Source organism: Hipposideros armiger, unplaced genomic scaffold (genome assembly GCF_001890085.2).
Source record: "Hipposideros armiger isolate ML-2016 unplaced genomic scaffold, ASM189008v1 scaffold_18, whole genome shotgun sequence".
Lineage (NCBI taxonomy): Eukaryota > Metazoa > Chordata > Mammalia > Chiroptera > Hipposideridae > Hipposideros > Hipposideros armiger.
The window spans coordinates 7329201-7334745 of record NW_017731368.1 but is presented as its reverse complement, the minus strand read 5'-3'; the positions used below and the strand labels follow the sequence as shown (position 1 = coordinate 7334745).

The 5545-nt window shown below is 46.9% G+C and overlaps 1 long non-coding RNA gene across 1 annotated transcript in view; it reads right to left on the bottom strand.

Moving 5' to 3' along the window:
- Positions 1 to 5545, bottom strand: part of LOC109375364 (uncharacterized) — a 22204-nt gene that overhangs the window by 9725 nt on the left and 6934 nt on the right. The window lies entirely within an intron of this gene.

Sequence of the window (5545 nt, the reverse complement as noted above, 5' to 3'; positions counted from 1 at the left end):
GGAATGCTCTGCGTGGCTGGAGAACAGGAAAGGGCTGGCCACCCTACTGAGTAAGGTGGCCTCTGGCCTGCGGGTGGGCAGCGGGCACATCTGCAGGTTCCTGTGCCAGCTTCAGGCCTGGGCTTCCTCCCAACGGTGACAAGTGGCCATTGATAGTTGCTGTGAGAGCATGGTCAAGTTCAGGTTTAGAAAAGACTGCTTTTTAAAATAGGTATGCAGCAGTGACAGGAGTTGAGCAGAAATTATCTCAATTCTGTGTAGTTGGCTGGCATGGCATTCCCTCTGAAACTGACCCCCCACCACAAAGAGAGAGAGAGAGAGAGAGAGAGAGAGAGAGAGAGAGAGAGCACTTCTACCAACAGCTCCTGAAAAAAAATTTCAAAAATCACCAAAAACAGCTTCTTTCCCAGTTTTGGGCCATTGTCAGTCGTCTCACAGCTCTCTCTCTCTCTCTCTGTGTGTGTGTGTGTGTGTGTGTGTGTGTGTGTGTGTGTGTGTGTTGGGGGGTGAGGGCTGGTCAGTGACTAGCTTTTCTCCCTCACTACTTGATGTTTAAACAGTTTGCAAAGAGGCCTAGAGTCATGTATGAAAGAGAAAAACTGAGCTCAGTGTCCCCAAGAAACCCCTCTGTTCCTGGAAAACCCCGAAATGGAAAGAGGAGTTAAGTGCTGGACGGAGAGCGTATCAGCTCTGCACTGAGCCTCTACATGAACTTGGGACACGTATTCTGTATTCGCAAGTCTCCATCTCCCCCCTGTGCAAAATGGGAAAGAGAACTGCCAGTTCTGCCTGCTTCCTGGGGGGCTACAATGGAATGAGAGAACAAATTATTGGAAAGTAAGAGTTAAAAGTTATCGTTTAGAATCATCTATATGGAGCAAGACTATCACAATATTAATAACAACTAACGTTTATTGAATGCTTTCTTTGGGCCAGGCAACTTCATTTCCCTTTTTAATTCTCACATGACAAAGAAGGGGATGACCCCGAGGTGTTAAGTGATGTCACCAAGGTCACAGAGCTAGTTAGCAGCAGAGCTAGGATTCAAATCCAGTGCTGTCTGGCTCCAGGGGCTGCCCTACCCGTTACCACTGTGGACTGTCAGCTGGTAGTCACTTAGTAGTCTTATGATTGGTGCTCCGAACACAATTCAAACCGGAATGGCATATTACCTTGCCTACATTCTGGAATAAGACAAGAGGTTCCCACGTATCAGGTACATATCTGGAGAAAATCAAGATTTAACAGGATCTGGCTTTAGAAGGATAGGAGTAATTTCCAAACTGAAAATACATTCTTATCTTCAAAGCAATTGCTGGAGTTAAGAATAGAGAGTAGATGACGCAAACAATGTGCACTTCACTTTAAAAAGAAGGATGCAGGATGATGACACAATTGCCAGGCTTATTGGGGGGGGAAATAATGTAAACAATTAAACCCAGGTCAACCTTAGGTAAATAATTAGCTATTGAACACTGTCTGTGCGCCTAGATGAATACCACACCTCCAATTCTTCATTTTAAAAATTGTGGTTAAATATACATAACACAAAATTTACCATTTTAACCATGTTAAGTGCATTAAGTACAATCACATTGTTATGTGACCATCAACCACCATCCATCTTCAGAACCTTTTTAACCCCCGCAACTGAACTCGCTACTCATTAACCATGCCTTTCGCTTATGTGAGGCACCTAAAGTAGTCAGAGTCACCAACTCCTTTTTTGGAGCAAGCGTCACACTTTTTCACATTTCACGTTTCACACAATAGGGAACCAGGCACAGAACAGGCACTTTAAGTCACTCATTCACTCATTCATTCATTCATTCATTCATTCATTCAAGTCAGCATGCCAAACTGTGCTCCAGCATAGCTGCCTCCTGTTGCTTGATATGAACCACAGTGAGGCAGGAAAAACCTAAAAATGCCTCAGCAGCTTCTGAGCTACATTTTTCATAGGGCTGTGGGAGGGCTGGCTGGCAACAAGGAGAAAGGGTGTATTTTTGAAAGGATAAAGCCCCCTTATTATAGTATTACACAAAATTCCTGCTGCTACAGTTTCCTTCAGGAAAACTCCAGGCGCGGCCAGTACTGGTNGGGAGAAGCAGCTCCCGTTCAGTGAAGGGCAGTTCTCTGAAGAAAGAGATAGCTTGGACCTTTAGAGCCAGTACTCGTAGCAGCTGAGGAGGGGCACCCCCTTGGTGAAAGAGATACAGGGAAGTCACCTCCTATGTTCACCACAGCTTCTTTACTTCCTTTCAGTACTTCCAGCAATAAACCACCTTGCAGAGTTGGCACACACCTTCCTTGTCCTGAATTTGGTGCCCTCCTGATCTGTGTCACAGCAAGATCTAATGGGTGCCCCACGCCCACAGGCTCAGCACAGTGCTACATGTGACCTACAGGTCCTGCTTTCCTGACCTCATGGGAAGCAGCCGGGCAGGGGGAGGGTGGCTTTGCCAGGAACAGTGATGGATTCACACTGCCCAGCCACACTCTTGCCTCCCAAAAGGCTTTTCAAAAGGCTGAGAGGGCCCAATCTGAGGTCATGGGATAGGACCTTGCTTCTCAAAAGTGCGGCAGACAGAGCAGCAGCCTGGGCATCTCTTAGGGATGTAGTCTCTGAGCCCCCCCCCCAGACCTGCTGACTCAGGACCCACAGTCTGACAAGCCCCCCAGGTGATTCCATGAGTACTGAAAATGAGAATCACCGGGGCAGGCCCTTCCTCTTTCTTTCCGCCCACAGCACCCTTCACTCACTTCCACTGGTGCTATCACATTTGCTGCACATGAACTCATGTGTTCGTGTCCAAGAAAAGAGTGGTAGCACAAAGCCTACAAGGAATCTGGAGACCTACAGACCCAGAGACCCAGCTTTGTCACTGATTGGCGAGGGGGCCTTAGGCAACTTGCCTCACTACTCTCAATCCTTTCTTTCCCCACAGGTAAGACGAGGAGGATAGTTTCTACCTCACAAGGTTGTTGTGAGACACAGTATTTAAAACACCTAATTCTGTGCCAGGCACACAGTAGGCATGGAAAACAAAATGTCCCAAGGTCCAGCTTAGGGCTTGACATATGGTAATGTTTAGGACGTTTAATTGAAATGCATTGAGTTGAAGCAGGTTGACTTTCAGCCTCTAACCCAATAGACTATCTGTGTGGAGGGGGAGAGTTTCAAAAACTTTGATCTCCCTGCCTGCTCTTGTCTCTCTTGCCCTTGGTGGTTTTCACATTGTGCCTTCAGCTGCCTACGCATAGAAGTATCTGTCCCTGCCGTGCGACATTCAAGAGGATGGATGGAGACACTCGGGGACAGACAGCAGAGCCAGGGCCATGTGGCCTTGGCATTTGGAGCTCACAGGCCGACCTCCAGACTTCAAAGCAAATGCAGCAAACCCATGGTGTGTGCCAAGTTCAGCCTTGGCTTCTATTTGGTTTGGCCTATACAGGTTTTAATTTTTTTAATTACTTGAAGGCTTTTAAAAATCTGGAGAATTTATTAAAACATCTGACTTTCTGGCTTGTCTTTAAAAAATACTGGCATCATTCAATATCCCTCTGCCTGGCAACCATTGGCTGGAGATGAGAGCAGCCGTTCTTTGGCAGAGACTACGCTCTCCACTTTGTCACAGTCCACACCATCCTCTCTTGTCACACTCTACCCACACATGTTCCTATTTGGCCTCATCTACCTTTCTGGTTAGTCCTTCACTGGGAAAAACAGAAGACCTCAGGGAATTTGAGAAAGACTTTGGCCCTCTATAATCCATGGAATGAGGCTCTGAATGAATTACAAGTTCAGACAATTAAGTTCGCAAACACATCCTAGAAAAAGTGCTACACACCTCATTGCTGAATATCACTATAGTCACCTTCAAAGTACTCCCCTTGGGAATATTGAAAGGAAGACATTTTGATGACATTCAGGACATCAAGAGTAATATGATGACAGCCCTGATGGCCATTCCAAAAAACGAGTTCCAAAATTGCTTTGAAGGGTGGACTAGGCGCTGGCATCGGTGCATAGCTTCCCAAGGGGAGTACTTCGAAGGTGACTGTAGTGACATTCAGCACTGAGGTATGTGGCACTTTGTCTAGGATGAGTTCGTGAACTTAATTGTCAGTTCTTCGTATATCAATCATTATGTTGTACACCTGACACTAATATAATGTTATATGTCAGTTATACCGCAATAAAGTTTTTGTTTTAAATTGAGCATGTACCCATTTCTTAATCAATCACTGCAGCCACGATGGATATGGAGTTGGGGTGGGTGTGAGCGTTGTCTCTCCCGCTCAAACCAAAAAAACTTGAAATAAGTGAGGAGTAAATTTTCTAAATCAAAATGAGGTTGCTGTTGGCAGGAGAATTGGGGAATAGATGTTGAGGAGGAAGCCACAAATGCCTCCCACAAGTCTCTGCTTTGTGATGGCACCATGCTGGTTACTGAGGATGCAAGTTAAATAAAACCCCATCCCTGCCTCAAGAAGCTAACAGCTTGGAGGAATCACTCATTATTTCTGTACGGGGTTCCCATCAGTGTCGCATTCTGGAGTAGAGAGAACATGGCCTCCTTTTATGAGGCCCCTTCCAGGCATTGAAAGACACCTTGCCCATCTCTTCCAAATCCTTCCCATGCTAACCATGCCTGGTTGGGCTGGTTGTAAGCCCTCTGACTCGATGCACAAGACTCGGCCCTTTAGTGCACGGGCTACTTGAGGAGCAGTGAAAGTAATCAGACCACTGGAAGGGACAACGAGAACATGAGCCGTAAAGACCTGGGAAGAGTCCTGGAGGGCAAGACTGCTGGGTTCCTCTTGAAGGGGAGAAGGGGAGGGAGAGAATGGTCCAAGGGTGTGAAGGCCCAGGGTAAGGAGATGAGGGCGGAATGCTCTGCGTGGCTGGAGAACAGGAAAGGGCTGGCCACCCTACTGGGTAAGGTGCCCTCTGGCCTGCGGGTGGGCAGCGGGCACATCTGCAGGTTCCTGTGCCAGCTTCAGGCCTGGGCTTCCTCCCAACAGTGACAAGTGGCCATTGATAGTTGCTGTGAGAGCATGGTCAAGTTCAGGTTTAGAAAAGACTGCTTTTTAAAATAGGTATGCAGCAGTGACAGGAGTTGAGCAGAAATTATCTCAATTCTGTGTAGTTGGCTGGCATGGCATTCCCTCTGAAACTGACCCCCCACCACAAAGAGAGAGAGAGAGAGAGAGAGAGAGAGAGAGAGAGAGAGAGCACTTCTACCAACAGCTCCTGAAAAAAAATTTCAAAAATCACCAAAAACAGCTTCTTTCCCAGTTTTGGGCCATTGTCAGTCGTCTCACAGCTCTCTCTCTCTCTCTCTGTGTGTGTGTGTGTGTGTGTGTGTGTGTGTGTGTGTGTGTGTGTTGGGGGGTGAGGGCTGGTCAGTGACTAGCTTTTCTCCCTCACTACTTGATGTTTAAACAGTTTGCAAAGAGGCCTAGAGTCATGTATGAAAGAGAAAAACTGAGCTCAGTGTCCCCAAGAAACCCCTCTGTTCCTGGAAAACCCCGAAATGGA